This window comes from Hemicordylus capensis, chromosome 4, assembly GCF_027244095.1.
Source record: "Hemicordylus capensis ecotype Gifberg chromosome 4, rHemCap1.1.pri, whole genome shotgun sequence".
In the NCBI taxonomy this organism is placed as follows: domain Eukaryota; kingdom Metazoa; phylum Chordata; class Lepidosauria; order Squamata; family Cordylidae; genus Hemicordylus; species Hemicordylus capensis.
The window spans coordinates 303,147,406-303,173,619 of record NC_069660.1 but is presented as its reverse complement, the minus strand read 5'-3'; the positions used below and the strand labels follow the sequence as shown (position 1 = coordinate 303,173,619).

The following is a 26,214-nucleotide window of genomic DNA, read 5'->3' as shown; positions in this document are numbered from 1 at the left end:
TTTAAATTGACCTACTGTGCATAGCACCTTTTAAAATGTAGCAAACCATTTGTTAGGGAGTCTTTAATGCCAGTCAAACCTCTTGGGGGGAGGCATTTATTATGATGTGGGGAAAACTGACACAGAAGAATGATGTACTGCACTGTACAAACGATCTGGTAAGTGCTCTTAACCTCGTTGCATTGTGGCCACTATAGCCCTCATGCATCAACAATAAACCAGCCTTCAAGAGGTTTTCAATAGAGATTTAGGGTCTAAATGGAGGCAAGATTGTTATTTGAGGTGAGACATTTTGTGTGGGAATTTTGATCAGTGAAAACCGAATTTTGTTGATTTCAGTCAATTTGTTGTTGAATGAAATATGTCATTGGGCTAGAAGACAGACTGACTGTCTGTATGTTTTTTACTCTTTATGGCAGATAATTTCAAAAGAGGGAAATTGCCATAGGGAAAATAGTGCAGGGGAAAGGGTTGAACTCCCACTTCCCCAGCACTGTGACTCAGATTCAACTCCTTGCCCGCCCACCTCTTTGAGGAAAATTAAGTCATCATGAGATTTGGATCTCTTATGTCTTGTCTTTGGCCAGAAATATTCTTCCTGGGGCTGGTGCAGAATAAAGTTACTGCAAAACCTTTCTTGGAACTGCAGAGCAACAGAAGGGCCCCTAGGTTATTTTGAGACTTCCCTGATTTCCAGAACCCTTAGCAAAACATTTATTCAAATGAACAAGAAAATCTAGATTTTTCTTATCCAGTTTCACCATTTCTGAGGAAATCTACCTAGTGTTGTGAAATGTCACTTCTTCACCAAACTCCACTTTTAGAAATGCATTCATATTTGTCATTCAAAGACAAGTTGTTCTGGTAATAACTAATCTGCCTCCTTTCCTTTCACTATAATCGTAACTGATAATTACCATCCTCACAAGTTAGCCCACTTCAGCCTTAAACATTCACGTCTGCCATCTTGAATAGGGAATGATGACATCATCACAAATTATGCCCTTGAGCCGTCCCTGTGTGTCCATACAGGTGTAACAAATTTGGCTCACATCACTTAGGTGCTTCGCAAGTTTGCCCTCTTGTGCCTCAAACGTTCACGCATTTGCCATCTTGAACTGGGGTGGATGACATCATCATGAACTATGCCATTGAGGTGACCTTATGTATCACTCACTAGAACTGTACCAAATTTGGTTCAAATTGGTTAGATAGTTCACAAGTTAGCCCACTTGCACCTCAGACATGCACATGTCTGCCATCTTGAATTGGGGTGGATGACATCATCACAAACTACTCAATTGAGGCATCCCTATTTCTCCCTACAGCTGTAGCAAATTTGGTTCAAATCAGGCGGTTCACAAGTTAGCCCACTTGTGCCTCAAAGGTTTACACATCTGTCATCTTGGAATTGGGGTGGATGACATCACAAACTATACCGTTGAGGTGTCCCTATGTGGCCCTACAACTGTACCCAATTTGGTTCATATTGGTTTGGACACTGCAAATTTGAGTGGGGGGAACAGAGACACACACACACACACACACACACACACACACACACACACACACAGAATGCCGGGTGATCTCATAACCTTACTTTCCTTGAGGAAAGTAGGTTAAAAACATATCCATTGTTTTCCCCATAGATAGACAGATAGTTGGGAACACAAGATGCCTTCTGTCTGAAACTGACATTCAGTTGACATTGGGTTGGTTTCAAACATTATATTTCTTGTCCATATGAGTGGTTCCACCCATCCTGGACTGATGTTAATGGTATACAAATATAATCATCCTACAACAGGACTGCGACAATCATCCTACAACAGAACAATCAGCAGTTGCTGCTGACAAGTATCCATTAGTGGCCTCTTTGGGCATTATGTTTGCACGTATACGTGTAGACCTTGGGAAGCACTCATTTGGACAATGTTTCACATCTACACCAGCCTTTTGGTTTGTTAGCCTACTTTCCAGTAGGCTTATGAGATCACCCAGCATTCCATGTGTGTACGTCCCTATCAACTTCACAATGTCTGGACCAATATAAACCAAATCAGGTATAGTTGTAGGGACACCTCAATGGCGTACTTTGTGATGATGCCATCCACCCCAATTTTTATTTATTTATTTTATTTATTTTTACATTTCTATACCGCCTTTCATTAAAAGAAAACCCCAAGGCGGTTTACAAAAATTAAAACATACAATAAAAAGCAATAAAAACATCAAGCAATAAAAACATATAACACAGGGATAAAAACAATACAACAGATAAAAACACACAGAAGCAGCAGTAAAAACGATTATGTAAAAGCCTGGGTAAAAAGCCAAGTCTTTCTAAAGAGCTTTCTAAAAGTCGTGATGGAGTCTGAGGAACGAATGGCCACTGGGAGAGCATTCCAGAGTCTAGGAGCAGCAACAGAGAAGGCCCTGTCCCGACTGCACGACAGTCGGGCCTCCCTAATTGTCGGCACCCGGAGCAGGGCCCCCTCAGATGTCCTCGTCAAGCGGGCAGCAACCCTTGAGAGCAGGCGGTCCCTCAATACCCCGGGCCCAAACCGTTTAGGGCTTTAAAGGTCAAAACCAGCACCTTGAATCGGACCCGGAAACGAACCGGCAGCCAGTGCAGCTCCTTCAAAATGGGGGTGATATGGTCCCAACGGGCAGCTCCGGATAAAACCCTCGCTGCTGTGTTTTGCACTAGCTGCAGTTTCCGGATATTCTTCAAGGGCAGCCCCACGTAGAGCGCGTTGCAGTAGTCCAGCCGTGACGTGACTAAGGCGTGGGTAACCGTGGCCAGATCTGCCTTCTCGAGAAAGGGACACAGCTGGCGCACCAGCCGAAGCCGTGCAAAGGCACCCCTGGCCACCGCCTCCACCTGAGCTTCCAAAAGCAGAGCCGGGTCCAGTAGTACCCCCAAGCTGCGTACTTGCTCCTTCAAGGGGAGTGCAACCCCATCCAGAACCGGTAAAATCTCCTCATCCCGATTGGCTCTCCTACTGACCAACAGTACCTCCGTCTTATCCGGATTCAATTTCAGTTTGTTAGCCCACATCCAACCCATCACGGCCTCCAGCCCCCGATTCAGGACATCCACCGCCTCCCTAGGATCAAATGACAAGGAGAGATAGAGCTGAGTGTCATCCGCATATTGCTGACAACTCAGTCCAAGTCCCCGGATGACCTCTCCCAGCGGCTTCATGTAAATGTTAAACAGCAGGGGGACAAGACCGATCCCTGCGGGACCCCACAGGCCAACGGCCACGGGGCCGAGCAGTAGTCCCCCAGCACCACCTTCTGGACCCTCCCCCCAAGAAAGGACCGGAACTACTGCAAAGCAGTGCCTCCGATTCCCATACTCGAGAGGCGGCCCAGAAGGATACCATGGTCGATGGTATCGAACGCCGCCGAGAGGTCCAGCAGAACCAACAGGGACGCACTCCCCCTGTCTAGTTCCTGGCATAGGTCATCCACTAGAGTGACCAAGGCAGTCTCAGTCCCATACCCGGGGCGGAAGCCAGATTGAAAAGGGTCCAGATAATCCGTATCATCCAAGACCCTCTGCAGCCGGGACACCACCACACGCTCTATCACCTTGCCCAAAAAGGGAAGGTTAGACACAGGTCTATAGTTATCCAGGTTGGAGGGATCAAGGGAGGGCTTTTTTAATAGTGGTCTTACCACCGCCTGCTTGAGGCACGATGGCATCCTGCCCTCCCTTAATGAAGCATTAACGATCACCTCCAGCCATCTGCCCGTCCCCTCCCTGGCAGCTTTTATTAGCCATGAAGGGCAAGGGTCAAGAGCGCACGAAGTCGCCCGCACACTGCCCAGGATCTTGTCCACATCCTCAGGCCACACCAACTGAAAAGAATCCAACACAACGGGACCAGATGGTACCAGAGGCTAGCAGTGTGCCCGAACCGGTCCGGCGGCCATTCCAAAGAATGGCCGAACTGCCGGACCGGTCCGGCCCTGCCTGGTTCGGGTCCGGGTGGGGGGTATGCCTTTAAGGGCGGGAGGGCTTGCTTAGCCCTCCCGCCTCCTTGCCCCCGCCAGCGCCCGTATTGAACAGTATAGGGGCACTGGAAACCAGCCGCCCGCCCCCGCCGCCGCCGCCGCCACGGCGAAATAACCCCCAAAGTCAGCCAGCCAGCCAGCCCTTCCTCCCTCCCAGCTAGCTGCCCTCCCACCCACCCACCCACCCGCTCGCTCACCCGCTCGAACACTGGATAAAAAACGAGAGGAGCTCCGGCACAGAGCTCCTCTCGTTCGGAAGGCCTCCTGAAGAATGGCGGCTTGTGCGCGCGCGCATGCACGCGCCGCAAAACACGCCGTTCTCCGGAGGCCCGGTCTACCCGGCGGGAAAGGGCCGGGTAGACCGGGCCTCCGATCGCTGAGTAGACCGGGCCTCCGATCGCCGGAGGCCCGGTCTACCCAGCGATCGGAGGCCCGGTCTACCCGGCCCTTTCCCGCCGGGTAGACCGGGCCTCCGATCGCTGAGTAGACCGGGCCTCCGATCGCCAGGGGCTCTGGACACTGGAAACTCCCCAAGGGCCATCTGGAATCCAAGCGGATCCATAAGCCTCCGGGGGCAGACCATCCTAATTGGCCCACCACCCCTGCAGAGGGCAGACAGAGCAGTCAAACTAAACCCCACCAGATGATGATCTGTCCATGACAAAGGAGTGATCTTAAATTCTCCCACCTCCAGATCATTTATTTCCCGGTCTGCAAAAACCAGATCTAGAGTGTGTCCCGCAACGTGGGTAGGGCCCGATACCAATTGAGACAGGCCCATGGTTGGCATGGAGGCCATGAAATCCTGAGCCGCACCCACTAGGGGGGCCTCAGCGTGGACATTGAAATCCCCCAAGACAATAAGCCTGGGTGAACCCAAAGCCACCTCCGAGACCACCCCCGCCAGCTCAGGTAGGGAGACTGAAGTGCAGCAGGGTGGTCGGTACACCAGCAGAATCCCCAGCCTATCTCGGAGGCCCACCCTCAAGGACAAACACTCGAAATTCTGAGATTGCCTGACCGGGCACCTGGAAATGGGAAGAATCTCACGAAAGATGAATGCAACGCCTCCTCCCCGACCCTCAAGGCGGGGCTGTTGCATGATCTGGAAACCTGGAGGACAGAGCTGAGGGAGACCAACCCCGCCCAGCGCATCCAACCAGGTCTCCGTCACACATACCAGGTCAGCACGCTCATCCACAATCAAATCGTGGATGAGAGAGGTTTTTGCGTTAACTGACCTGCCATTCAGCAGCAGCACCCTAATCCTCGAGGGAGTGTTTTCAGAGCTCCCTGGGGTCAGAGGGTTGGGAGAAGGGCCAGAAAAAGGAACAGGCCTCAATTGCCTGGACCGTTTCCCCCTGTAACGGCCTGCCCAACTCCCACCGCCATACCTCCCTCTGCCCGCTACCTGTGATATTGCCGCCCCCACTCCAGACCCACTTTTTTGCTCTCCCAATTCAAGATGGCAAACACATAAATGTTTGAAGCACAAGTGAGCTAACTTTTGAACCACCTAACCAATTTGAACCAAATTTGCTACAGCTGTAGGGACACATGCGGATGCCTCAATGGTGTAGTTTGTGATGATGTCATCCACCCTGATTCAAGTTGTTGGACACGTGAATGTTTGAGAAGCAAGTAGGCTAACTTGTGGACTGTCTAACCGATTTGAAGCAAATTTGGTACAATTGTAGTGAATGACACATGGGGACACCTCAGTGGCATAGTTTGTGATGATGTCATCCACTCCAATTCAAAATGGCGGATGCTTAAACATTTGAGGTGCAAGTGGGCTAATTTGTGAATTGCCTAACAGATTTGGACAAAATTTAATCCAGTTGTAAGGATAGTGAAAAGAAGGTAGATAGGTTAGTTCTTAATAGAATAACTTGTTTGTAATTCAGACTATGTCTGTCTTCAGAGCTGAATTAAAGCAAGAGGTGCTGGACATTTTCTATTAGGGACATTTTCTATGAAGAGCAACAAATGCTACACATTAATTGTGAGTGGAGTACCCAATGTGTTGTGTGAAGCAGCCAGCTCGAGTGCTTACTTGTGGGTAGATCTATGTTAATTTTGCGCCAGTAAAGTATGAAATATTCAAACTGTATGTTTAGAGATGGTTCAGAGTTCTCTCTACTACCACCACATGACTGTGTAGCATTGGAATAGTGTGCTGAGAAAAACATATACACACACATTCCTCATGTTACAGCTGGCACATACAAACTATTTGATTGTGAATAAGGAATTAAGAGAATATGAAAGAATAGGTATTCCTCCTTGAATCTGCATTGTAAAGATCTGTAGAACAGATATCCCGCTGTTGACTGAAACTACCATACTAACAATCTGATCCCTTCCTATGCATATTTTACTCAGAAGGGTCATTGAGTTCCGTGGAGATCGTTTCGAAGTAATCTCACTCAGTGACCTTGGACCAGTCACTTTCTCTCAGCCTAACCAACCTCACAGGGCTGTTGTGAGGACATCGTGGGACAGGGAGAAACCACATACATCATCCTGAGCTCTTTGGATGAATGGTAGGATATGAATGTGAGAAATTAGGAATTTAATCTCCCATCAGCACCCTAATCTGTTGCTAGACTGCACTATTTCAAGCAACTGGTGGACAATCTTGATTCGTTAATGATCCATTAATTAAGAACAAAAAAAGTTCCCACACAACTAGCACAGCAGAGAGATGGCTCCTAATTGGTATGTGCAGTGAAGGACATCAGAGAAACACTGAGATCCCCAATCTGCAGTTTGAAGTGATCCTGTCCCAGAACAAGTACAGCAAGTAGGGCTTCTGGTTTTTTCCTGATTTTCGATGGACTTTAATCCAAATAGTTTGCCTCAAATTATTTTGCGTTAAGTTTAAGTAAATAAAGTGAATTACCAGCCCTCTATACCACAGTAAAAACCAAACTTAGGAAAAGTTATGTGAATTAAGAGGCATATGACATCCCTCCCATTAAAGCCTTAATCATGTGCTGCAGGCAAGGGACCCAAGTGTCTGAAGAATATATCAAACAATGAAGGTAGCAAACCCTCTGAGTACCATTTACATCAAAAGGAATAACCTGGCACAGTTCCAGCTACGTATCTAGTTCATTGTTCATATCTTGCACCACCAGGTCAATCTTTTCCCCTCTCTTTGTTTTAAATTAATCAAAACCCCACTCTGTCCTTTTCATTCATGACTTTGAGACTATTCTCACGATGGGGGGAAACCGGGCTAAAGGAGCCCGGTTTCCCCCCATCGTGAGCCAGTGGTTCTCTGGTGGCTAGCCTGCCAAATGAGGTTAGCGGAGCGAGTGTTCCGCTAACCTCATCTTGGCAATCGTGAGTTGCCACGGCACGGCTCTGCACCGCGCTGACTTGTGAGGAAACCCCTGCCTAGAGGCTAAAACAAATCTCTCAGTCTTGGGGGTCTCCCCAGGATGCCCTGTGCACTTGCACGGGGCATCCTGGGACCTCTGGGGGCCAGGTGACCCCGATCCCCACAGCCCCTACTGGCTCTGTGATGGTGCCAGTAGACGTATGGGCGGTTGATCCAGCCACCCAGGGCTAGGTGTTTGATCGTGTGGACTGCTTGTATGGAGAGCCTCACAGTCTCCATTACCTTGCTAACTTTTTCAGCAGTTATTATGGGGGACTGCTATGTCCTCTAGTTTATGTAAATTGAAATACACTCAAATGATACTGTCATTTTTAATGTGCCTTGTTTTGTTCATTTTTAACCTACTTTCCAGTAGGCTTATGAGATCAGCTGGCAATGCATTGTGTGTCTGTGTCCCACATCAACTTCACAGTGCCTGGACCAATATGAACCAAATTGGGTACAGTTGTAGGGAGCACATAGGGACACCTCGACGGCATAATCCGTGATGATGTCACCCACCCCAATTCAAGATGGCGGATGCATAAACATTTGAGGTGCAAGTGAGCTAATGTATGATCCGCCTAACCGATTTGAACCAAATTTGCTCAGTGGCATAATTTGTAATGACGTCATCCACCCTTATTCAAGATGGGGGATGTGTGAACATTTGAGGCGCAAATGGGCTAACTTGTGGACTGTCTAACCAATTTGAACCAAATTTAGTACAGTTGTAATGAGTGACACACAGGGACACCTCAAAAGCATAATTTGTTATGATGTCATCCACTCTGATTCAAGATGGCACATGCATAAACCTTCGAGGTGCAGTGGGCTAACTTGTGAGCCACAGAACTGATTTGACCCAAATTTGCTACAGCTGTAGGCACACATCTCACATGCATAGTTTGTGATGATGTCATTCACCTCAATTCAAGATGACAGACACATGGGCGTTTGAGGCGCAAGTGGGCTAACTTGTAAACTGCCTAACCAATTTAGACCAAATTTAGTCCAGTTGTGGGGAAGTGAAAGGGAAATAAGCAGATTAGTTCTTACTAGAAGAATTTGTTGTAGTTCGGTTGCTGTCTAAAGATAGCAATAAAATGAAAACAAGATAGGAAAATTCAATTTTATTTCCTTACATTTCTAAAATTCCAAAGAATAGAGCTCCTGCCTCTATTCTAAACTCTTGGTGCCACTTATTGTTTGCAGGATCTCACCACTACCCCTTAAATTTCAACTAGCTCATATTTCCCCCTGTAATTTCCTGCATTTTGAAAGCGATAGGAATTTGCTGGTCATGCAGCTATGAATAGCTTTTGTCCTATGGAACAAAATGGTTGAACTGAACAGACAACTCTGACTCAGCTTTGCATCTTCAGTGTCATTTTGTCCTGGGCAGAGCTTCATCCTGATCCTGTGGAACAAGAAAAGAAATTGGGTGTGTCAACAGTGCTGGGAAAACTAAAAATGTTTGGACAATTGAAACAGAGTTTCCTAGCTGTAAAAGCTGTTTGACACAGAAAGAATCTGCCTCATGCTGTGGTGGGCTCTCCTTCGCTGAAGGTTTTCAAACTGTGTCTGGGCAGAACCATCTGTCAGGGATGCTGTAGCTGTTTCCTGCACCGAGCAAGGGTGGGGGTGGATTAAAAGACCTCCAGGGTCCCTTCCAACTCTAACGTTCTATTATTCTGTGTCTCATGGTGTTGCACCACTGTAGCAAAACATCCAGAACATTGCATGGGCTCTGGTTGTCCCTATTTACCCTGGATCATCCTCCTTTTCTAGTACCTGTCCCTAATAAGTTGGTTGCTGACATGATAACATGATGGAGCTGTAATGCTGTGCCCCAGAGCTGCTGCAAGGCTTCTAGGTCAGTCATAAGAACATAAGAACAGCCCCGCGGGATCAGGCCCAAGGCCCATCTAGTCCAGCATCCTGTTTCACACAGTGGCCCACCAGATGCCACTGGAAGCCTACAGGCAGGAGTTGAGGGCATGCCGTTACTCCCCTGCAACTGGTACTCAGAGGCATCCTGCCTTTGAGGCTGGAGGTGGCCCACAGCCCTCTGACTGGTAGCCATTGATAGACCTCTCCTCCATTAAGCAATCCAAACCCTTCTTAAAGCCATCCAGATTGTTGGCTGTCACCACATCTCATGGCAGTACTTCTGTTTGTTGGTCCTAGATTTCCCGGCAATCAATTTCATGGGATGACCGCTGGTTCTAGTGTTATGGGAGAGGGAGAAGAATGTCTCTCTATCCACTTTCTCCACACCATGCATGATTTTATAGACCTCTATCATGTCTCCCCGCAGTCGTCTTTTTTTCTAAGTTAAAAAGCCCCAGGTGTTGTAGTCGTGCCTCATAAGAAAGGTGCTCTAGGCCCCTGATCATCTTGGTTGCCCTCTTCTGTACCTTTTCCAGTTCAACAATGACCTTTTGTAGATGTGGCGACCAGAATTGTACGCAGTACTTCAGGTGTGGCTGCACCATTGTTTTTGTATAAAGGCATTAGAATATTAGCAGTTTTCTTTTCAATCCCCTTCCTAATGATCCCTAGCATGGAATTGGCATTTTCACAGCTGCTGCACATTGAGTTGACACTTTCAACAAGCTGTCCACCACGACCCCAAGATTCCTCTCCTGGTCAGTCACCAACAGCTCAGATCCCATCAGCTTATACTTTAAGTTGGAGATCTTTACCCCAAAGTGAATCACTTTACACTTGCCAACACTGAACTGCATTTGTCATTTTGTTGCCCACTCACCCACCCAAGTGTGGTCACTCCATAGTTTTATATAAGGGCATTAGAATATGAGCCGTTTTATTCTCAATCCCCTTCCTAATGATCCCTAGCATGGAATTGGCCTTCTTCACAGCTGCCGCACATTGAGTCGACACTTTCAGTGTCCTGGTGTTGTTCAGAAGCAGCAGTTGCAGAAGCAGTGTTTCTGCAAGTTTCTTCATTGCCACGAACAGAGGAAACTGTGGAAATGCTGCTTCCACCACCACTTTTTCTGAATAGCATCAGGGCTACCTTAGTATTCCACACCCACAGCAATCCCGGAGTACAGCAATACGGCTTTGTCTCTGTTCTGTCCCGGTTGTTGCAATCGGGTAATTTAAAAAGGAAGAAGAACACCTCTGCAAACATGTATGAGAATACACAAGCTTCCCTTCCATCTCCCAGAACTACTTGTGTATGCAGGTAGTAACCGCTGCTGAATGTGTTTGAAGTGCCATGATTTTATATAACACATAACCAGACTGTGTGATTAAGGACTATATTAAACATCCTTACGTTTTTTTTTTAAGGAACTGTTACAATTACTTTACACAAAGCAAACATATAGAGCAGACAGGAAAAGGAGTCTTCAGCAATGTGTAATAATAATGGAGTGGTTTGATGAGAAGAGCTGCATTGCTCAAGCATAGAAGTATCTATTTTCACCTGTGAAATGTGAAATGTAGAATTCAGGAGGGGTTTACTGTTGCCATCTCCCACACAGTATGAGTTGATGCCTTTCAGCATCTTCCTATATCGCAGCTGCCCTTATATAGGTGTTTCCCATAGTCTGGGGAAAATACCAGCGGGGATTCAAACCAGCAACCTCTTACTCCCTAGGCAAGTTACTTCCCCACTGCACCATTAGGTGGCTTCCTCACTTTGGAACCCCTACTCATTTCCAGGTCTCATTTGTTTTCATTTTGGGACTATCCGATCTCATGATTTGTTTTGGGCACTGAGCCCCAGGACACTTATGGGTAAAAAGCTTGCCTGCCCTCAGATGAAGCTCCTGCTACCAACACAAGAACAGCCCTGCTGGATCAGGCCCAAGGCCCATCTGGTCCAGCATCCTGTTTCACACAGTGGCCCACCAGATGCCTCTGGGAAGCCCATAGGCAAGAGGTGAGAGCATGCCCTCTCTCCTGCTTTTGCTCCCCTGCAACTGGTATTTAGAGGCATCTTGCTTCTAAGCCTGGAGGTAGCCTATAGCCATCAAGACTAGTAGCCACTGACAGACTTATGAATTTGTCTAAGCGATCCTTGTTGGCCATCACCACATCCTGTGGCAGAAAATTCCATTGATTAATTATGCACCGTTTGAACAGGTACTTCCTTTTGTAACGATAGGGTACCGCTTCAGTTCTCCTTCCTGCATCTTAAATCTCCTCCTACTTCTCCTGTTTATAGGGAACTAATAGCAACTTGCTTCTGACCCACAGGTTTGCCATAATCTCATCCAGTTTGGTCCTAACATAAAGCACCTCCACCCGCCACTGATAAATAGATCAGGGCTGGTGTTCTGAAGGAAAAGCAAACCATCAGCAAGGCACCAGATGGCGCTATATACTCATCTTTTAAAAAACCACATCCCAATCTGGAGCTCAGCATCAGATCAAGATCTCTGCTGCAGATGTCACCCGGTGGGAGTGAGCTCAGTGCAAGTGAAACTACATTAAATAATTTCTGTCTCAAAACATAAATGGATTATGAAGTGCTTTATTAATCACATATTAAAACGCAGCACTTTAATTGAACTTAACAGAGCTATATGTCTGCTGGTATTGTAAATCAATTGTGTAGTAATTATTAGCAAACTTGCAGCACATTTCAGATGTTCAAAGCACTTTGCATTCATTTCTTCACAATAGCTTTACAACAGCCCCATCAGGCAAACCAATATTATTATTTCTGTATTGCAGGCAGCCAGGCTGAGGTTAAGATTATGCATGGCTGAGGTAAGATTTAAACTGGAAACTTCCCAACTCTCACTCTTAGCCACTACAGGGGGTGGGGCTTGGAAGATGCATTGGTCCATCAGCAAAAAATCCAAGTAGAAGCAAAACTAACAAACATTTAAAAGGAGAAAACAAGATTCACAATGTGTTGGGCAAGCATTTGAGTTTCACAGAACACTTTCTCAGGTGGAATGCTAAAAAATATATATGTTTTTAAAGGGAAATACATTTTTAACAAATTTAAATGGCATGATATAACATGCTGCCTGCATACAGAGGGGGAACCATGTTTAACTGTTGCAGCAAAAAAACAACAGTTTTGTGACATCTCATAGGAATATAGGAAACTGCCTTATACCGAGTCAGACTATTGGTCCATCTAGCTCAGTAGTATTGTCTATACAGACTGGCAGCAGCTTCTCCAAGGCTGCAGGCAGGAGTCTCTCTCAGCCCTATCTGGAGATGCCAGGGAGGGAACTTGAAACCTTCTACATGCATGCATGCAGATATTTCTCCCCAAGCGGCCCCATCCCCTAAAGGGAATGTCTTACAGCACTCACATGTAGTCTCCCATTCAAATGCAAACCAGGGTGGACCCTGATTAGTAAAGTGGACAATTCATGCTTGCTACCATAAGACCGGCTTTCCTCCTCAAAGACAAACTTCTAAGGAATACTGTAATCTTGTGCAGTATACTGTACTATGCAAAAAGAGAGTTTGAAGAGCATATACTTAGAAATGTCAAGGGGAATAACAAAAACTTATTTAAATATATCAGCAGCAGAAAACCTGCCAGGGAGGTGGTTGGACCCTTAGATGATGAGGATGTGAAAGGGATTATTAAGGAGGCTGAGTTGATTGCAGAGAAGGTTGAATGGGTTTTTTGTGTCTGTCTTCATGGCGGAGGACACTGACCATATACCCTCTCTGGAACTGAGCTTCTCAGGCTTGGAGGCTGAAGAACTGGGCCAATTTGAGGTGATAAGAGAGGATGCAAGTTTACTGGGAGGTTTTACTGAGAACTCAGAATTGTCCCAAAAACCCAACACAAATAGTGGATTTTTTAACCCCAGATATAAATTGGGCTACACTCTAACGTGCAGTGAAAAACCCGAATTGTGTGTGAACTGCTCCCTGATAACTCTCAGAGACTTCAGGGTAAGTCTGGTGGATATGCGAATGCACCCCCTCCATTCCGGAGGAGATGTGAATTAAAGGGCTTTAAAAGCCCTGTGTAAAAAACTTCCAGGAACAGATGGCATCCACCCAAGAGTTCTGAAGGAACTCAAATATGAAATTGCTGATCTCCTAGCAAAAATATGTTACTTGTCCCGACAGTCAGGCTCTGTACCAGAGGACTGGAAAGCAGCAAATGTAACTTTGATTTTCAAAAAGGGATTGGCAGGTGTGGGGGGGGGGGGGCGTCCTTGAAATTACAGGCCGATTAGCTTAACTTTGGTGCCGGGTAAATTGATGGGAAGCATACTTCAGGACAAAATCAAAACTGTGTAACACATAGAAGAATGGGCCTTGCTGAAAGAGAACCAGCATGACTTCCACAAGAGCAAGTCTTGCCTCACTAACCTTTTGGAGTTCTTTGAGAGTGTCAACAGGCATGTGGATAAAGGCATGACATAGTATACTTGACTTCCAAAAAGCTTTTGACAAAATTCCTCACCAAAGGCTCTTGAGTAAACTTAGGAGTCATGGAATAAGGGGCCAGGTACATGTGTGGATCGGTAACTGGTTGAAGGACAGGAAACAGAGGGCAGAATTAAATGGAAAGTTTTCACAATGGAGGGAAGTAAGAAGTGGGGTCCTCCAGGGATCTGTACTGGGACCAGTGCTCTTTAACTTGTTCATAAATGATTGAGAAGTTGGGGTCAGCAGCGAAGTGGCCAAATTTGCAAATGACACTAAACTATTGAGGGTAGTGACATCCAAAACAGATTGTGAGGAGCTCCAAAAGGATCTCTCCAAACTGGGAGAGTAGGCAACAAAATGGCAAATGCAGTTCAATGTAAGCAAGTGTAAAGTGATGTATATTGGGGCAATAAAACCCCAACTTCACATATACACTGATGGGGTCAGTAGCTGACCAGGAAAGAGATCTTGGGGTCATGGTGGACAGCTCGTTGAAAGTGTCGACTCAATGTGCAGCAGCTGTGAAAAAAGCCAGTTCCATGCTAGGGATCATTAGGAAGGGGATTGAAAATAAGAATGCTAATATTATAATGCTAGTATATAGAATGCTAGTACAGTCGTCTCTTGCTACCCACGGATTTCCCAATTGCGGATTTTTGTATCTGCGACTGGGAAATTGTGTCCACCCTCGCCAACCCTCCAACCATGACCTAAGTATCCATGGTTTGGCAACATTTTTTCCAAATTTGGGGCATTTGGGGGGTCATTTCTGGGGGTCCAGAGGCCATTTCCAGGGTCAGGGGTGGTTTGGGGGGTTCAGGGTAGATTTTGGGGGGTTAGAGCGCAATTTTGGTGGGTCTGGGAGTCATTTATGGGGGTCATGGGATCATTTTCGGGGGCCATGGGAAGTTTTTCTATTTTTTATCTTTTTTCCTGTCTTTTCCAGCTGCAATTCCCCTAACCCCATTTCCCATGCATCGCTATACCTCATCAACTGTGAATTCACCAACCACAAGGGTTTCCAGGAATTGACCCTTTGAGGCTGGCAACAGACAATTGTATTATAATGCCCTTATACAAATCTATGGTGCTGCCACATTTGGAGTATTGTGTACAGTTCTGGTCACTGTATCTTAAGGATATTGTACAGGGGCGTAACTACTATTAGGCAAGGGGAGGTGGCTGCCTGGGGGCCCTCACACCTCAAGGGGCCCCCCAGAGGCAAGTCACATGACTATATATTGTGAAGTGTCTGTGTGTGTATCAGCGAGGGGCCCATTTAAAATTTTTGTCTCTGGGCCCACTCCAGCCTTGTTACGCCCCTGATATTGTAGAACTGGAAAAGGTGTAGAAGAGGGCAACCAAGATGATCAGGGGCCTGGAGCACCTTCCTAGACCATCTGGGGCTCTTTATTTTGAAAAAGAGACGACTATGGGAGACATGATCGAGGTATATAAAATCATGCATACTAGCTTAACCCACACAGAGCATCTGCATGCTAGTACTTGATTGCCCCCCTCACCCTCTGCCACAGCCCCCCTCACCTCAGAGATCTCTCCACCCTCACCTGAGCCACACTCCTGCTCCTCCTCCTCCATCCCTTTACTCCACCCCCCTCACCCCTCTTGGTCATGGCTGCAGCATTGCTGGAGCCTATTGATCAAGCTGCAGCCCTCTATCCCCAGAGACCTCCCCATCTTCACCCGAGCCCTGATTCTGCTCCTCCACACAGGAGCAGCAGCAGCGGTTGACTGGGCCCTTCCTTGCTGCCGCCACTTCCATGGCTGCTCATTTCCCTCAGGCCGCTGACAGGCCCAGGCTGTCCCTCGCCCTTCCTTCTTTCTCTCTTACCCTCCCTTATTTTTCTCTCTTTCTCTCTCCTCCAGTCGCTCTTCCCACTCGCTCTTCTGTCTTTCTTCCCCTCCTCTCTCTTTCTCTCTCTCTCCCTTCCTGAGTTAACAGATCTTGTTCATCTTGTTTCCTCATCTAATTCACAAAACGGCAGCCTCCTTCTCCTGAATGGGCTCTTTCCTTCCTTACAACCCCTCTCTTTGCAGACCCCTGCCCACTATCCTTTTATATATATAGATTTCTTTCCTCTACAATCAAGAACATATTCTGACCAGTAACAGTTGCATTCCAACTGTCCTTAACCATCACAGGCTCCTCCTCCCAATCTGCATATGGAATCCCCATTTCCCAATCACCATGGTGCTTCTGCTCTCACAGGCTCCTTTTCCCTATCTGTATACGGAATCTCCACTGCCCAATCACTACTGTGCTTCTGCTCGCAAACTCTCATGGGAGCTGCCACACACAGGATTAGCCACAGGTACGCCTTAGAAAATTATATACAGAGATAGTAGAGAGAGTGAACAGAGAAAGATTTGTCTCCCTCTCTCACAACACTAGAACTAGGGGCCATCCCATGAAACTGAAGGTCAGGAAATTTAGGACTGACCAAAGGAAGTACTTTTTCACACAATGCATATTAATTAATCCATGGAATTCTCTGCCATGGGATATGGTGATGGCCACTAGCTTGGATGGTTTTAAATGGGGCTTAGACAAATTCATGGAGGACAAATCTATCAATGGCTACTAGTCTGGTGGCTATAGGCCACCTCCAGCCTCAGAGGCAATATACCTCTCAATACCAGTTGCAGGGGAGCAACAGCAAGAGAAAGGGCATGCCCTCACCTCTTGACTGAGAGCTTCCCAGAGGTATCTGGTGGGCTACTGTGTGAAACAGGATGCCAGAATAGATAGGCCCTGGGCCTTATCCAGCAAGGCTGTTCTTGTGTTTTTATGACTACAATCCACCTCATCAGATGCAAGAAGAGTTATCCTCAGTCGGCAGACAGATATATACATAGGTATAGAAAAATAGAAAAAAATGTTTCTGTGCATATCACGCTTCATGCATCTGATAAAATGGACCACAACTCATGAAAAATGACATTTCAATAAATGTGTCGGTCATTAAGGTACCACAAGACTCTGCTCACAGTTTATTAAGATGATTTCTAGATATTCTTAAGGTGGTCATAGGAGAAGCCCTCTACAGAATACTTAGGTTAAAACTTAAGCTGTTATCAGAATATATCAGGTTGACAGAGGGATAGTAGGGCAGGGTGGCAATCGGAACAAACATCCCTCTTATTGTCAAAGACTTCACATGAAAACAGTGTTATTAAACAAAATTATTTTTTTGGGAAATGTAAAATTCAAAAATTATCCAACTCTTTTTCTCTCTCACACTCTGATCTCACTCACAGATCTCTTGTAAGGCAGAGAATAGAAGGAACAGGATCAGCTGGAGGTTATTTGCACTTGGCTTCAGGCTACAGGGTAAATGTTGAGTGAAGCCACTTCGAAGTACACTCGTGGCATTGAGGGAAGCAGCCCCTCCCCTCTGTTCTTGGGTTTCGTTTTTGCAAGGACACATGGCAGGCGTCAGTGTTTTCCTTCCTAACCAATGGGGGAGGGGGGAGAGTTCCCTGCAGAGATAGATCTTTATTTCTGAAGAGACCATGCCTCTTATCATGCTAATGATTCTATATCCACACCTTTCCCTGTTTGCTCCGGCGTTTTCAGAAAAAGTAGCTTAAAACCAGCATTTTAAAAATCCAAAAATGCCTTGAGATAAGCTAGAATTTGCATCACAAAGCCCGACATGTGTGGAGTGGGAACTCTTGTCAAGAGTTCGGGGCAAGTTTGGCTGGTGTGTGAACACACACACTCTCTCCCAAAGGAGAGTCGGGGCAGTAAAGCCCTCCTGGGGCCAAACTGCATGTGAGACAGGATGAGATTTTCAGATCCCCTGGGATGTTTTAAAAGCAACTTCAGGGGAGGGGTGAATTGGAGTGGGGCAGTGGCACAGGGATGGTGGGCTTAACCTTTTCTCCCCCTTGCCATTTCCCTAGTCAAAATAATCTTCACCCTTGGGGAAATTATTGCACAAGGTGAAATTAGCCACAGCTGCCAGGGGCGTAGCTAGGGGAGAAGGGGCCCATCTTCACCTCTCTCCACAACAGCCCCTTGGAATGAGGGAGAAAATGAAGAAAATAGGGAGTGGTGGAGCTGGGGGCCCTCAGGAGCTGGGGGCCCCAGGTTCTTTGAAACCATCCACTCAATTGTAGCTACACCCCTGACAGCTGTTATTAGCCCTGCTGGGAGGGGAAAACCCCAGATTCAAGGAAAAGGAAAAGGAAAGGTTGTGTCGTCAAGCTGGAGTTGACTCCTAGCAACCACAGAGCCATGGGGTTTTCTTGGTAGAATACAGGAGTGGTTTACCATTGCCTTCTCCCATGCAGTATGAGATGATGCCTTTCAGCACCTTTCTATATTGCTGCTGTCCAATATAGGAGTTCCCCATATTCTGGGAAACACACCAAACCAACAGTCTCCTGCTCTCTAGGCAGGTTGCTTCCCCACAATGCCATTACAGGTACCTAAATGTTTGTTTTTCTCAGAAGACTGAGAAAGGGACAATTTTGATCTGGGAAACAGCACAGCAAGAAACCGTCAATACCCTTTCCCCCAACACTGCTCCTTGGATCCAATTTGGGCCATCTCTGTGCTTGCTTTAAAAAAAAATCAGGAATATCCCATATTATGCCTAGTTTGGCCCTCTGTTTTATGGCTGGGTGAGTGAGGATTTGGACCAAGATCCAAGCCAATTATGCTATACACCACATCACATTGGCTGGCAGCATATATTTTTGAGCCCACACATTTAAGTGGAAAACACTTCTGTACTATCCCGGCATCCAGGGCCAGATTAAGGTTATGACGGGCTGAAGGCTAATGGGGGAGTGGGGGGAAGGACCAGAAAGGCCTAAATTAGGTTCTAAAAATTTGAGAGGCTAAAGCTTCTGCTTTGATAGGTTAATCAAAGCAGTGGGGGTTAATCCAGCCCTGGCCCCATCCTGTTGCAACAGAATTTTTGCAGAATCCATCTTCAACCCAGAAGGAGAGCTGCTTGAAGCCTTCATTACCTTAGCTGTACAAGGAAGCATTAAAATCAAGCTCTAGCAACAAGAATCACCCAGGAGGGAAGCAGGATTTAAAAATCTGTCTGTGACTGAGGTTTTCTTTAAGCCTTTATAAAACTTTTAAATATGATTAATAAATAACTAGTTTCTCAAGCAGAGAGGAGCCCAGTACTTCTCTGACCCTTGCATGAACTTTGTCATGCTTTTCTCACAGTGGTTTATTTAAAGGTGCAGTGTACCACAGCACAGCTATGGAGAAGTGGGGAAATAGACTTTTCTATTAAGGCAAGCTACACAGTGCAAGGATTTCAAAGACAAAAAACCATATAGCAATCCATGCAGATAATTCAGCTTTCATGTGTGAAATGCTAACATGATTTACAGGTTAGAGTGCTAGGCCTGCACACCCCTCATTAGGAGGCGAATGGATGACAGAACATTAACAAGGGCACTGAGGTTCATAGCCATCAGTACCAGCAAACCACCATTACAGTGCTTACATAAGACTCAGCCCCATCAAATTCAAGATGGGAGCACATGCAATCTGCTATGAGGGATCACAGCAACAACCACCCCACCACACCACCATTGCTGAGACCAATCCTATGCACTCCAATGTTCACAGATTTTCTGTTGTGATTTTCTGCCCCCGTCCCAGATAAACTGCTGTTCTTAGCCCCATCCAGACATTATGTTGTACGAGTGTACAGATGTCTACACACAGGGACATGTCTTTGTGCGAATGAATGTACCCGCAACCCTTTAAAAAGTGAGCACAGGCTCTCAAATGCACGGTACAGATCGGAAGTGTACTGCTGTACCAATGTTCAACATAAAGTGTAAATAACTGTAGCTCGTGGCCATCAGTCGCTGGCTCAGTCCTCCTCAAGAGTCCAGAAGCAGAGCAGGCAGCAGCACTGGGCTTCCCCAGGACACTGGATCCTCACTACCGGTAGTTGCCAACAGTGCTGCTTGATTATGCTGGCCCACAGTGGCAGCTCAAGGTCTCTGTGTGCCTGAGGCAGGGTGCTACTTGCCGCTTTCCCTTGTGTAAACCCTCCTCTCCTCCTCCCCTTTTAAAAGCAGGGGCAAAAGAGCATCTTGCTACCTCACTGATACCCCAATAATCTGCTGCCTGAGGCAACTACCTCACCTTGCCTCATGGAACAGCCGCCCTAACTAGCCACCCCCCCCACACACACACATGTGATGAGAGGTTATGAGCGGAGGAGGAAAATATTTCCTTTGTCTCTCCCTCTAACCACTTAGACACACGATTACACAGACAAGGATCCCCCCCTTGAGTAAACCCTTCTCTCCTCCCTCCCCTATTAAAAGTAGGGGCAAAAGAGTATCTTGCTACCTCACTGGTACCCCAATAATCTTTCCTTTGTCTTCTCCCTCCAGCCACTTAGATGCACAAATACACAGGCAGGAATTCCACCTGGAATCGGGAACCTTTTGATTTATCTTGCAGTCTCTTAGTCACTACTCTACAGAGAAGCAGTCGAACTTGCCTGCAGAGTAAAGCTGCAATCATATGAATGATTTATAAGAAGCAAATGCCAAATATCACTGAATTCAGTGGAATGTATTTCTGAGTCAACATGCTTAGAATCAAGGTGGCAGAATCAAGGTCACCTCCTCACGCACATGGGGGATGGCGCATCTTCTTATATTCCCACCATTTTATTTGCTTACTTATTAAGATCAGCTGGTTGGGTGTGGGAATAAAGTAGGAGGCTGAAACTCTCAGGGTACCCTATACAATGTGGTAAATATGGTAGCATTGGAAGGGTGGTGGAGCTTTGCTATATATTTCCTTTTTAATAGTATATATTACCAATCTCCTCTATTTTTAAACAACCTTTCTTTTATCTTTCCCAGATTCTCTGGGAACCAGTACACCCATCACCAAAAAGAACAGAGGGAAAACCTCCGCACTGTCTCGTCAGCAAGCAGAGACTTCAGAGATCTCTCTGAACTGCATGTAATGTGCTCTGAGCAAAGCTGACAACCAGGGAAAGGAACAGAGCAGAAAACCCCACGCCAGCCCACAAAGGACCATGCTAATGCTGTGTAACCTACTTTTTGCTGGGGAATACTTAGTTACAATAGGAACAGCATGAAATATCTCTGTGTTGGATCTGGGGATCTGGGGTAATGCAAATGGACTGGCCAGGCCAACACTTCTGCCACAGGTTCATGCCATTCAGTACAGTAGAATGGGGACCAGTTCAGGGCCTATTCACAGAGCCAGTAGGTATGGACAATGGAAAACATTGTTCATTTCCCCAGTCTATGGCAAGCAGTTGTATTTTTAATTTTTATTTCTATTTTTACATTTGTATTCTGCTCTTCCTCCAAGGAGCCCAGAGTGGTGTATATAGTTAAGTGTATCCTCACAACAACCCTGTGAAGTAGGTTAGGCTGAGAGAGAAGTGACTGGCCCAGAGTCACCCAGCAAGTATCATGGCTGAATGGGAATTTGAACTCTGGACTCCCCAGTCAGATGCTCAGTGTACCTTCTTTTTTTTTAAATTGACTTTGAAAAATCAATTATTTGCTTGCTTGTTTATTAAATTTGTACACTGCCCCAAACTTTCATCTCTGGGTGGTTAACAATAGCATAAAACAAGTTAAAATATATACAAAAACAATTTAACAATTTAAAAATCACCTACAAATGAAAACTTTAATTAAAAGAGAGAGAGAGAAACATTAGAGAAAAGAGCCGCTGCCACCAGCTTTAGTTTACTATGATGGTCATGTGACTTATGGCCTACTTCTGAGATTTGTTGTACCATCAAATCAGTAGTTGGGATGAGACGGAGTGCTGATCCTGCCCATCACAAACCATATTGTTCTGTTGGCATTTCAAGGGCTTTATGCCAATATTCCAGGGCAGATTACTCTGTTAAATTAAATAGGATTGGGGTAGACACCGGGCTTCCACCACTTCAGCATGAATCTCTGAGTTTTAAAACTAATCTCCCACCTGCTTTGAATTTTAGTATCTAACATTTCCTGAAATTTCTGGTCAGTTTACCTTAATGAGGTTTCCTAAACCACCCTATTAGCAGTGAATGGTGCTTGAGAGCTAGATTTGTTAGAATAAAGAAAAGAACGTTGCAACACAAATTCTAGAGAATCAGAAGCAAATTTTGCAGGACCTAGGAGAGCTCCCGGGGAGCACAGATGTTGCTCCATGGAAAGCCGAGCTCAGCTGATTTCTTAAATGCAGAGTTGGCTTACTATAAAAATAAAACATGTGCCCTTAATAGTCCTAGTGCTCCTTAATAGTCCTAGTGCTTACATTTGGCCCTATCATTCAATCAACTAACTTAAGTATTCATGTGCATGCTTGCTCAGAAGTAAGTCCACTGGCTGACATGTTCAAGGGAACCCAGGTGGCTTGAGCACCACCCATAACCTGCCTCCTGCATGCACGCAGCTGTGATAGGACTGTGTTGCAGGACAGCAGTACTTGCAGTAAGGTCTGTGTACACGGTGTTGTGTGATACACCACTATTGTGTCTTGCACAGATGAGCAGTGTTGCTCTCACAGCAATGACTCAGGTGAGAGCTAGACATGAATCAATGTCAAAGGCCAAGGCCAGGAGCCAGGTTTACAAGGCAGCAATCATAGGTCAGGTCAAGTTACAAATAGAGGTCAAAAGCCTGGAAGTCAGGACTGTGCAGGGCCGGGTAAGTCATGTCTAGTCACAAGTCAAGATCAGAACCTGAAAAGTCAGGTGGAGGTGGAAGTGGATCCTGGCCACACACCCTGGTCTAGAATGCTGAAAAGCTTAAGGGGCCTCCTCACATAGTCAATGGCTGCAGCATAGCTGAAGAACCAGCAATGGAGCTGGTGCAGCTTCAGCCTCATCTTCTGAACTGGAGCAGGATAGAAAGGGCAAGGGGGCATCCTCGGGTCAAAGTAGGGGGTTCAGAAGATACCGGATCCCCTAAATCCTGGGGAATGTCACATCATGTTTCTTCCTCAGAGTCCTCAAGTTTGTCCTGTCCCATACCATATTGCAGAGTCCTCTGAATCCAGTGGACCTTCCTGCTAAGAGAGCAACTTGCTGAAAGGACTAGCCTCCTGGCTTGAAGCCTGGCACTTCTCCTCCTCTCTAGTTGTTCCTGCCTCATTTGCAGCCAGCACTGAGGAGGGGCTGGTTCCTCTGGGGGCTCAGGTTCTGAGGCTGTCATGTTAGGGGTTCTGGGCCCCTTGGGCACTGCCACGGGGGGCTCCATCTCTGGAGCTCCCACCAGCTCCATCTCTGAAGCTCCCACCTAACTGAGCAAAGAGACACCTGTTAAAGTGGTGACTCTCTTATATTTAGCATGGGGAGAGCAACTGGCCCTATCCAACCCCAGCACAGCATCCCTCCAGTGGCTGTCGCAGGTGTTTACCTTATGTTTCTTTTTAGATTGTGAGACCTTTGGGGTCAGGGGACCAAAAATATATACAGTGGCACATTTAATATAGGTAAAGTGTGCCGATGAGTCGGTGTCGACTCCTGGTGACCACAGAGGCCTGTGGTTGTCTTTGGTAGAATACAGGAGGGCTTTACCATTGCCATCTCCTGTGCAGTATGAGATGATACCTTTCGACGTCTTCCTATATCGCTGCTACCCAATATAGGTGGGAAACATACCAGCGGGGATTTGAACCAGCAACCTCTGGCTTGGTAGTCAAGCTATTTCCCCACTGCGCCATTAGGTGGCCACACATTTAAAATAGCTCATGTAAACACTGTTGTAGTGGGGCGACAAAAAACCCAAATTAGCCCCACCAGCTTCTAACTTCACCACTGCTACCGTGCATTAGAACTGCAAGTTTGGAGCCTTGAATCAGACTGTCTACAACCCACATAAGAATTTCAGAAAGATTGCATTTAGTCAGAGCAATGATCTCTCTAGCTGAGCATTCCGTCTTCCAGCAGTAATTAGCCAGATTGTCCAGGGAAGTTCACAAGGAGGTCATCATGGCAACAAGCCATCCTCTGTGTAACTGCAGAATCCTTGAGGCAGCGGAGGGACCATTTGCGTTCATGAGCATCACGATGCCCTATGGCAGTGGTCTCCATAGGTTGATTATGCTTTGCGAGAGGATCCAATCCTATTTCGCACTCATGTTGGTTCACAATAAACATTAAAAGAACATGATACTAATTGATTCATGGGACCAGATTAATGAACTGCAGCCACACCACCTGAGCAGCGAGTGTAATTTCCTCTGCCAGTCCTGAACAGCGCTTTACTTTCCTTCAAATGTTCTGTCTTGTTAGGTCAATTTCACCAGCGATTTGTCAACCATTATTAAGTCATCCATCCAATCAGGTCTTGATGTCAGCTATGGTTATTACTTCACAGCAGTTGAGCATGTTGACATTGCCTCCCTTTCTTTTAGCTATAAGAACATAAACATTGCCCTGCTGGATGAAGCCGGGCTCCATAGAGTCTCCATAGAGTCCCAGTGGTGGCGGGCCAGATGCCTCTTGAAGCTCTCAAGGAAGGTTTGTTTGTTTGTTTGTTTGTTTGTTTGTTTGTTTGTTTGTTTGTTAGATTTATGTGCTGCCTTTCACTAAAATAATATAAATATGATGAATATTTATATTTATATTCCACTTTTCAACAAAGTTAGGGGGGGAACTTGGGAAAAACAATCTCAAGGTGGTTTACAATACATTTAAAAAACCAATTTAAAACTATCAAGCAGTTAAAACAATACAAATACTCAATCAGAACATAAGAAAATACAAATCTATTGAAAAAGTTTAAAAAGCATCTATACAAGAAAACCACAAAAAACAGCACAGAAGCAGCAACAACAAGAAAACCACATTCATATAAAAGCCTGGGTAAAAAGCCAAGATTTCACTTGCTTTCTAAAAGCTGTAATGGAGGCTGAGGAGCGGATGCCCACCGGGAGAGCATTCCAAAGCCTGGGGGCAATGACTGAGAAGGCCCTGTCCTGCGTGCAGGACAAGTGAGCCTCCCACATCATTGTCACACAGAGCAGAGCCCCCTCTGATGACATTGTCAAGTGGGCCGAAACCCTTGAGAGAGGGTTTGATCAGTAGTATTTGCAGTTTCCAGGATTTGGTAACTGAACTTTCTTGCCCATGAATATGGAAATTCCTCTTTGCTACCATAGCTAATTACTATGGCCACAACCTTTAACTGAGTTGTGGAGAGTTTTTGGAGAGGCTGGAATAGAGAAGCGGAAGGGAAGGAGCTGACGCACCTTAGGGCGCAGGGTTTTCTCTTGGATCTGATATAATTTGCTGCTGCTCATAGGAATGCCCTGCTATTTCAGCTCTATCTAGTGCTCAACCTGTATATTTGAAAATATTGAAAATATGTAACCAAATATTACAATGTCATCATCAGCCTCCAATGAGCTCTTCTCCAAAGGAAGCTTGAGTTCAAGAATACTGCTGAATTCCTGCCACTTGGGGAAGCTGGAAGCCAATGCACATTGGATGCAATGGAGAGGAGAGCTGGTCTTGTGGTAGCAAACATGACTTTTCCCCTTAGCTAAGCAGGGTCTGCCTGGGTTGCATCTGAATGGGAGGCTACGTGTGAGCACTGCAAGATATTCCCCTCAGGGGATGAAGCCACTCTGGGAAGAGCATAAGGTTTTCAAGTTCCCTCCCTGGCTTCTCCAAGAGAGGGCTGAGAGAGATTCCTGCCTGCAACCTTGGAGAAGCTGCCACCTGTCTGTGAAGACAATACTGAGCTAGATAGACCAATGGTCTGACTCAGTATATGGCAGCTTCCTATGTTCCTAAATGGGGGTGATATGTTCTCAGTATGTGCTCCTCCTACCAGCTGGGCTACAATACTCAGCACCAGCTGAGATGTCCAAATATTTTTCAGTAGAGAACTATAGACCCATATAGAGAACTAAACTTGCCAGATAGCATTGACAATAGAAAAGAAATGACTCTCACAAATCAGCCACTCCGGCTTAGTCTGACTTTATCACGGGGGCTCTGTGAAGAAAAGGGAACATTGACAGATAAAATATGAGGTCACACAGGGATGAGAAAATCCACACTTGCTAAAATTCTATTAAAGATCCTGGGAGTTATTCACACATGGCTTCATGCTGCGGGATAATTGTTGAGTGAAGCCACTTCGAATCACACTTGTGGCATTGAGGGAAGCAGCCCCTCCCCTCTGCTCTCGGGTTTTGTTTTGATGCAAGTTCACATAGCATGCCTCCGTGTTTTCTTTCTAGCCAGTGTGGGGGGAGTTGTCTAAAGAGCTGCATCTGTATTTCTAAAGAGAGTATCCCCCTTATCACGCTAATGATTCTAGGCCAGTGCCTCTCCCTATTTGCTCCTGTGTTTTCAGAAAAGGTAGCTTAAAACCAGCATTTTAAAAACCCGAAA

General features: G+C 46.1%; 1 long non-coding RNA gene across 1 annotated transcript in view; it reads right to left on the bottom strand.

The window, feature by feature from the left end:
* Positions 1 to 8,560: 8,560 nt before the first annotated feature.
* Positions 8,561 to 26,214, bottom strand: part of LOC128323106 (uncharacterized) — a 32,734-nt gene continuing 15,080 nt past the window's right edge. Inside the window, exon 3 of the long non-coding RNA XR_008306170.1 lies at positions 8,561 to 8,834. This is a non-coding gene — a long non-coding RNA (uncharacterized LOC128323106). The remainder of the gene's footprint in view (positions 8,835 to 26,214) is intronic.